The sequence below is a fragment of the Nicotiana tabacum genome, chromosome 16 (assembly GCF_000715075.1).
Source record: "Nicotiana tabacum cultivar K326 chromosome 16, ASM71507v2, whole genome shotgun sequence".
In the NCBI taxonomy this organism is placed as follows: Eukaryota; Viridiplantae; Streptophyta; class Magnoliopsida; order Solanales; family Solanaceae; genus Nicotiana; species Nicotiana tabacum.
In genome coordinates, this window is record NC_134095.1 from 113,421,057 (window position 1) to 113,429,995 (window position 8,939).

General features: G+C 39.0%; 1 non-coding gene across 1 annotated transcript; it reads left to right on the forward strand.

Moving 5' to 3' along the window:
* The first annotated feature begins 5,754 nt into the window (after positions 1-5,754).
* LOC142170830 (small nucleolar RNA R71) lies at positions 5,755-5,861 on the forward strand. The gene has a single exon (XR_012700443.1). It is a non-coding gene; the product is annotated as a small nucleolar RNA R71 (small nucleolar RNA).
* Positions 5,862-8,939: the final 3,078 nt, after the last annotated feature.

Here is an 8,939-nt window from a genome sequence, read left to right on the forward strand (position 1 = left end):
TGTCGTTTTTGCCGTCTAGGAAATTAGGTCTTAGCTTGGTCTAGCAATTAGAGAATTAGATATATAAAATATGTAGGATTTTGGGGAGGAGAAAATCTGATGGGTTATTGGTTATTGGTTATTGGGCTCATGTTTGGCTTAATTTGGGTCATGACTTGGATATTTGGACAAAGCAAGACTTTAGGGGAAAGTCAAAATTAAAACTTCTTTCCTTTTTGTAATTTTAATTTTTTGTTTTATTGATTAATATATGAAAATAAAAATACTACTCCTAAACTTGAATAGCAAGATAAAATACTAATCACTCAAAATTTACTTAACAAACATAATATATTTTTTGGAAAACTTTTTCTTTATTTGTAAATGAAGATAAAGCTTTATATTAAAATGTGACTCTTTTTTAATTGTTTTCAATTTTCTTTAGGTAAAAATATGACTCTCTTTTTTAATTGTTTTCAATTTCTTAAATAAAATATATACAAGGAGAAATAAGAGCTAAAATATGTAGATTAAACTTAAAATATATTTACCTACTAAAAGTGATGAAAAATTCAAATATAGTCAAAAATTAGGTGCTCACAATGAGTGATGAATGTGAGTGGAAAAAATTAAGGAGGAAGAACAATGGGGGACTTGGGGGAGAGTTAGAGAGGAGAGATTTGTGAAAGAGAATGAGAGATATGGGAGAAAGGCGGAAAGAAATAGATCTGTTTTAAGAAAAAAAAGGGAGGGGGAGGTTCTGGGCATTTTGTTAAATTTTAAATTTTTTAGAATTTTTTTTTCGAATTATAACTAGTCAAAATTTATACTACCGCGTTACTGGGTGCGGTGCGATACGGTAGTGGAGATATTCAGAGAGGGAGTTCTGACAGAGTTGCATGTTTGGCCTAGCGTAGCGCCCCACACAGTACTCCACGCGACATTCTAGGTCACGTTTCTCAGACTTTTGATTTTTTAACTTTTTAGCCTACGAGTCGCATCCCTACTATATTATGTGCTTATTTTGTGTCTAATTCATGATCATACATGTTCAAATAATTATCAAAACTCCTTAACTCTAATAATCCTACACTACTATTATCTTACTATTCTACAAAAGCAAAAAAAAGAGTTAGAAGTAGTTCTGAGTTATAGTCGTCAGCTTGACTACGTCACTTTTACTTATTTGATCACGATGCTAGAGGATTGCTTGTCAAATCCTCTAATAAGGTATTGTTTCAACTTGTGCCCATTCACCTTAAAGCTGTCATTCCCTTGCTCATTCTGTATTTCATTGGCGCAATACGATGAGACATGTTTTACCACATACGAACCTGCCCATCTTGACTTGAATTTTCCAGAGAACAACCTAAGTCTACTATTGTATAGTAAGACTCTGTCCCCTTCATGAAAGTCCTTCGTCTTAATCAGATGATCATGACACCGTTTTGTCTTTTCCTTGAAAATTCGCGCATTTTCATACGCGTCTAGTCTAAACTCCTCCAATTCATTCATCTGCGCTAACCTTTGTTCACCTGTAAGACTAAGATCAAGATTATGCATCTTAATTGCCCCAATAAGCTTTATGTTCCATCTCAACATGTAGGTGACACAATTTTTCATACACTAGTTTGAATGGTAAAGTCCCTATGGTTGTTTTGAACGTAGTTCTATTAGCCCATAGAGCTTCATCCGACTTTACTGACTAATCCTTATGAGAAACACTAACCGTTGTTTTAAGAATTCATTTAAGTTACAGTTAGCTACTTCAACTTGCCTACTAGTTTGGGACATGGTACAAGGTTCTAGTTTTGTATGTGACCCCATACTTGGACAACAACACAATGAGCTGCTTGTTCACAAAGTGCGACCCACTTTTACTGATAATCACTCGAGTGTCCCAAAGTGAGTAAAGATGTTCTTCCATAAGAACTCACACACCACCCAAGCATCATTGGTCATAGTAGGAATTATTTTGACCCATTTAGAGAGGTAGTCAACGGCTACTAGGATATACTCATATGAATGAGATGATGGGAATGGGTCCATGAAGTCAATGCCCCAAACGTCAAATATTTCACATACCAGAATGGAGTTTAGTGGCATCTCATCCCTCTTGCTAATGTTACCTTCGCTTTGACACTTGTCACGTGCAGCTATATACGCCCGTGAGACTTTGTACAAAGTAGACCAATAGAAACTCGCTTCCATGACCTTTGCTAGAGTGCGACTTCCACCATAGTGTCCTCCACCTGCTCCATCACGGCAATGAGAAAGAATGCTTGCCATTTCTCCTTTAGGCACACACCTTCGAATCACACCATTTGCATACAGTTTAAACAAGAAAGGGTCATTCCAAAAATAACTTCTTACCTCACTTTGAAGCTTCTTTCTTTGATCACGAAAGAGGTCACAAGGCAACCATCCACTAGCCAAAATGTTGGCTATCAGCATGCTAAGGAGGCCTTTCAGAGACCGTAATAATGGAGAAAATCTGCTCATCAGGGAACTCTTCCCTTATTTAAACTGTTTCAACTGAAGCCAGATAGATGATCTACGACTTGATTTTTTGTTCCCTTCCTATCTTTGATCTCCAAGTCAAACTCTTGGAGCAACACCACCACCACATTAGACGTGGCTTGGACTCATTCTTACTCGACATGTATTTCAAGGTTGAGTGATCAGTGTGCACAATCACTTTACTCTCTATCAGATATGATCTAAACTTGTCAAAAGAAAAGACCACAGCAAAAAACTCTTTCTCAGTAGTGGCATATACTTGAGCATCATTCAATGTCCTGCTTGCATATTAGATGGGCCTAAACATCTTATCTTTTCTTTGCCCCAGAAATCCCCCATAGCTACATCACTGGCATAACACATTATTTCAAATGGGTGGCTCCAATGAGGTGTTACCATAATAGGAGCACTCACAAGCTTCACCTTTATTAATTTGAATTTTCTTAAGCACTCTACAATGAAAACAAACTTGACATCCTTCGCTAGCAATATAGTCAATGGCTTGGTAATGCTGGAAAAGTTTTTGATGAATCTCCTATAGAAACTAGTATGTCCCAAAAATCCCCTTGTGCTCTTCATAGAAGTTGGTGGAGCGAGCCTTGCAATTACATCAACCTTAGCTCTATCAACTTCAATGCCATGCGCAGTCATTTTGTGGCTCAGGAAAATTTCCTCTTTCACAATGAAGTGGTACTTCTCCCAGTTAAGAACCAAGTGATTGGCTTCACAATGTTTATGCACGAGCTCCAAATTTTTCAAGCAATCCTCAAAGTCATCAGCAAAGTGGGTGAAATCATCCATGAATACTTCTAGACACTTGTCGTTTAAATTAGAGAATATAGACATCATGCACCTTTGAAAAGTGGCAGGTGCAATACACAACCTAAATGGAATCCTCTTGTAAGAAAAAATACCTAACGAGCAAGTGAATGTGGTCTTCTCAACATCTTCTAGGGCAATGGGTATCTGATCGTAGCCTAAGTACCCATCCAAGAAGCAGTGGCATCCATGTCTAGCCACATTCTCGAGCATTTTATCAATAAAGGGAAGTAGAAATGGTCCTTCCTTATTGCATTATTCATCCTTCTATAATCAATTCACATTCATCACCCAATGATTTTTCTCGTGGGGATCATTTCATTGTCTTCATTCTTCACCACAGTCAAGGCCTCCTTCTTAGGTACAATATGCACTGGACTAATTCACTGGCTATTAGAGATGGAGAAAATCACTCTCACATCTAGCAATTTGATGATCTCCTTGTGCCCTACCTCCTCCAAGTTTTTGTTCAACTTGTATTGGTGATGCACCACTTGCTTTCTATTTTATTCCCACGGAATTTTGTGCATGCAAATGGCTGGACTGATTCCTTGAATGTCGGCTATACTCCAAACAATGGCCTTCTTGGGCTTTTTCGGCAGCTCCACCAACTTTTGCTCCTATGTTCCTGTCAAGTCAGCAGAAATAATCACAGTAAAATTATTAGTTTCAAGAAAAGTATATTTCAAGTGAGCGAGAGGACTTTCAATTCCACATTAGGCTTAGAAGCCTCCTCTTTTAGTTTCTCCTCATCAACCACTTGATCCTTAGTTTCAAGAGCTTCAACATCTTTCTTTATTTTAGGATCTTCATCCTCTACTATGTTAGACTGAGTAATACACCTCTCTAGAGTATCCCCCACAATCTTGTCAAACTTGTATTTTTCAACCAATTTCCCAACAACATCTAGCTTGAAGCACAAATAGGCAGACACCTCATCATTGGGGTATTCTGGAACACCACTTTTACATTGCCCACTCTAAGCATAAGCTTCCCCTTATAGATATCAATGAAAGCTCTACCTGTACATAAAAATGGCTTTCCTAGAATTAAAGGAACCTTCTTGTTCACCTCTATATCCACCACAATAAAGTCTACGGGGAACACAAACTTGTCTACCTGCATTAGAATATCCTCAATGATTCTCTTAAGCAAAATGGTGGTCTAGTTAGCCAGTTATAGGGACACTGTTGTGGATTTGATCACTCTAAGCTTACCTTCTAATTTCCTGAATAGAGACAAAGTCATTAGATTTATGGACATACCAAATCATAGAGGGCTTTGTCGAATTTCTCACTCCCCTACGAACATGGTATGGTGAAGCTTTCTTGGTCCCCACACTTTTGAGGAATGTTGTTTTGCAATATGGTATGCAGTGGGCATTCAGCATGACCATTGTTGTCTCCTATACTTTTTTCTTGCTAGACAGGATTTCCTTCAGGAACTTTGCATAAGCAGGCATCTGAGTGACTACCTCAGTGAAGGGAATGTTCGCATAGTGTTGATTGAGCATCTCAAAGAATCGCCCAAACTTATTTTTCAAGTTTTTCCCGCTTTATTTTTTGAGGGAATGATAGAACTGACATATGTGTACTTTCTTCAATCTCCTTTTGTACCACACTACTCTGGCCTTTTTTCTCTTTGCTCTTTTTCTCTTACATTATATCGGTCTGCTTGTTTACCACAGGGTTAGCCAAAGTTTTGCCACTTCTGAGAGAACAACTATGATTGTTTCCTTTAGGTTCTTTTCAGTGTCGGAGGGTAAAATTCCATGAGCCCCCTCATATAACAAATTTGCAAGTTGTCCCAATTGTCTTTCTAAATTATGGATGGTCGTGCACTGCTCTCAGATGGTTATGCTCTACTCTCATTTGTCTGTGCCCTGAGTCTAAAATTTTTCATCTAATTTGTTGATGAATGCCTTTAAGAGATCTTCCATACTATACTGATTTGACTGTTGTGGCTGGTATTGCTACCTTTGCTGGTTCCGAAAACCTAGTGGTCCTTGACCCTAGGTCTGAGATTATTCTATTTTCATGAGTTCAAGCTCCCACTAGATGAACTTCACAAAAAACCTGGATGTCTTTGACCCATAACATTATAGTTATTCCCACCTTAGTAGTTTGCTCTATTAAAGTTCCCCACCGTATTGATTTCCTTAGCTAATTGTTGACACTCATGTGTAGGGTGTCCCAATCCACAAAAATTACATGTTGCTTGCGGCTCACTCTGTACCTTGGCCAATGTCAGCTTTCTTATCTCCTTGGCCATGGTGTCTAGCTGGGCTTGCATGGATGTGTTCGAGTCTACCTGGTGAATCCCAACTAATTTTCTTCTAACATCACTCTTAGTCGACCTCCACATGTAGTATTCAGAGTTCTTCGTGAGGACGGTCTCAGTCCACCCTAAAAATCCTGGAGTTGTATCTACAAAGCAATTCCATTGTGTTGACACTTTTTGACTATATCCTTGAATCCTTCCCAAGTTTTGAAAACAGTTTCTATCTCCTTCTGTGAAAAATTGTGGATTTCCCTTCTAAACATCCCTGTGTTTGCAGCTGACAAGTACTTATCAATAAACTTTGTGGTCATATCTTCCCATGCCCTAATCGAACATTTGGGTAAGTTACGAAGTAAGTGCTTTGTGTCATCTTTCAATGAAAAGGGGAATGCCCTTAAGTAGACTACATCCTTTGATACTCCATTGTATTGGAAGGTGTTCATAATTTCTTCAAAGTCCATCAAATGAGTGTTAGGATATCCGTTCACCTTCCCTCTAAAAATATAGTTGTTTTGGATAGTTTGAAGCAAGCCTTGCTTCAATTTGAAGTTGTTTGTTGTTATGGGTGAAGGTTTGACACTTGACAATCCTTGATTGTAGACTGGCCTAGATAGTCACCCAATGATCTTCCAGGCCTGGGTGCTGCTTTCTCGAACTAGTCTTCAACCAAGGGTCGGTTTAGATTAAACCTTCAACCCCCATTATCTTCGACAATCTCATCAACAATTCTCTGGGCTGCTATCTGTGAAGTGTCTTATTGTGCTACCTCTCTTGCAACTAAGTCTACTCCACCATTCTCTTTGTTTACCATGGTGGCTTGAGTCGAAGTTTGACCGTAGAAATTTTCTATTAATTCTCTTTCTTTTCTTAGTTGTCGTAGGTGTTTCTCCAACTCTGGTTCATAGGGTACCACTTCCTTTGAAGAGGATCCAGTCATACACCAAGGAAATCAAACATGTATCCTGCACACAAGTGAGAAAACGTGAATACACAAAAGTAAAAATTGGTTCCTGAATTAGTACTAAAAACTATAATAAACACTATTGAGTGTTAATCCCCAGCAGCAACGCCAAAAGTTTATGAGCGCCAAATACAACACAAAATTGTTGCTTGTTAGTAAAAACTATTATAGTTTAATTATCGTCTCCACAGGGATTGAATTTAAACCATGTTCAAATAATCTTCAGTTAATTACTATCTAGGAAAATTAACACTTGATTTGATGACTATTACTATGATTAACTACTACAAATTAAGCAACTAACAATTGATCACAAAAGACAACAGATGAGCAACGAAGAAATATCGATGAGAGGAATAAGGGTATTTGACTAGATAGGTGCAAGATAATTGACCCGGGATCCAATTCTTGAGTTAATTCACTTTATAATACTGTTGATTCTCATGAATTCGACAGATATTACACTTGAAGTTAAGATTCCTATTTTGATTAAACATTAATTCAGTAATTAATCCAATTGAAACACGACAAATAATTACAAGAATAAAACAATGGTTATGATCTAAAGGGTAACTTCTCATGAATATTTCCTTAATTTCTAGTTCGATTAATAATTCAAGAGGCTATTCGATTACCTATTTGAATCACAAATTTAAACTAGAGCATAAGATGTAAAGCAATTCAATATCAAGCTCCTCTTTCGATTAAGCATAATAATAAATAACTCACAATACAAATTAAAATTCCATCAATTAATTCTAACAATTATAAAGAATTGAATCCCTAATGAAGTTATCAAAACACCATATCTATCAATACCCTAATGGAAATTACTCTATAGCAGTGGAGTAAGACATCTCAATAAGGTTCAAAAACAAAAAAAACATCAATTCTAATGATTCAATACCAACTCCCGTATTGCACCGATTACAGGGTCCATATGAGGGAAGCTGCCGCAGTTGGGCTGTCCACCTCATAAGTACGCCACCACTGATAAGCTGCTCCTCGAAGCTGGAAGGCAGTGAAAGAAACCCCTCTCGATCCTGATATACCCATAGTGCGGAGGATACAGTAGCACTCCTCCAGATATCCCAGGGAATCATCTGATGCTAGACCACTGAATGTAGGAGGCTTGTACTTCTTGAACCTCTCAAACCCCTACTACTCATCCTCAGAAGCAATTGCCCTACCCTCGGGCTGAACTGGGGCTACAGGCAGTACCGGTATAACCTCTAGGATCTGATCAACCTGGACCCGTTGCTCTGGGGTGCAGGCGACGGAAGTCAGTGCTCCTCCCCCGACCTGGGTTGTGGCTGCAGCAAGTGGAATCAACCCCGCCTGGGCTAGAGTGGTGTATATGCTCACGAAATGTGCAAGGGTCTCCTGAAGAGTTGGAATAGTAGTAGCAGTAGGCGTACCAGGTGCCTGAGCTTCCGGCTAAAGCTGTTGGTGGCTAATCTATGATAGCTCGCGTGGGTGCTCTGGCTGCACCACATGTGCGTCCTCAGCCTATACCCCGGCCCCGACCTCTGGCAGCTCTAGTAGGGAGTGTAGGTGCTTGGTCATCTCCGGTAGCACATTGTATACGGCAAAAATTGGCGGTTTGATTTTACAGTCACCAAGGCGCCTCGAAGGAATTGCTTCCCCTAAAGGATCGAAGCTTAGCTCGGGCCATGGCCTCGAGGGTTCTCAGCAATCTATTTCGAGGTAGCGCAAGCAACGATCGGCCTTGAGGCGGGGTAAATCAGTGACGACGGTGGATCAGTGTGAGGTTCCCAAGGAATGTGACTAGAGCTGACAAGGTCTATTAGGCTAGTCCAAACCTGTACCATGGCATTAAATGGCTGTACCGGCCTCATTTCTTTGTAATAAATGCATTTGTACTATGTTGTAATTCCCCCTCATATATAAAGGGGATCCTTGTCATTTTGCAGTGATCTGATGCTCACTATTGAATACACAAGAACATTCTCTCTTCTCTCTAACATATTCTCTTGCTCTCATTACTTCCATTTATCGCTTATGTTTATTGTGTTCTATTTATTGTTCTTCATTTATTTCTTATCATTGATCATAAAGAGCCACCGTTGTAGCTCTCATAACTGTTATTCCTCCCTCGATCGCTCCAAGCCAGTCACCTAACTCGACCTCGAGGCCCCATATACGACAGCTTGAGGCCCTGATCTCTAACCAATTTGATTTGACCATTACATCGTTTTTAAGCTATAATCTTGCCTTCTAATCCTTTTTACGTAGCATCCATTGCCTAACAACTAGCATAAAAATAGATCACGTATTTTTAGATCCACAAAATCAAATTTAATTGTTATTACCATTTTCACGGTAAACACACGTGTTCTCGCCATCTATGAGAGAATAG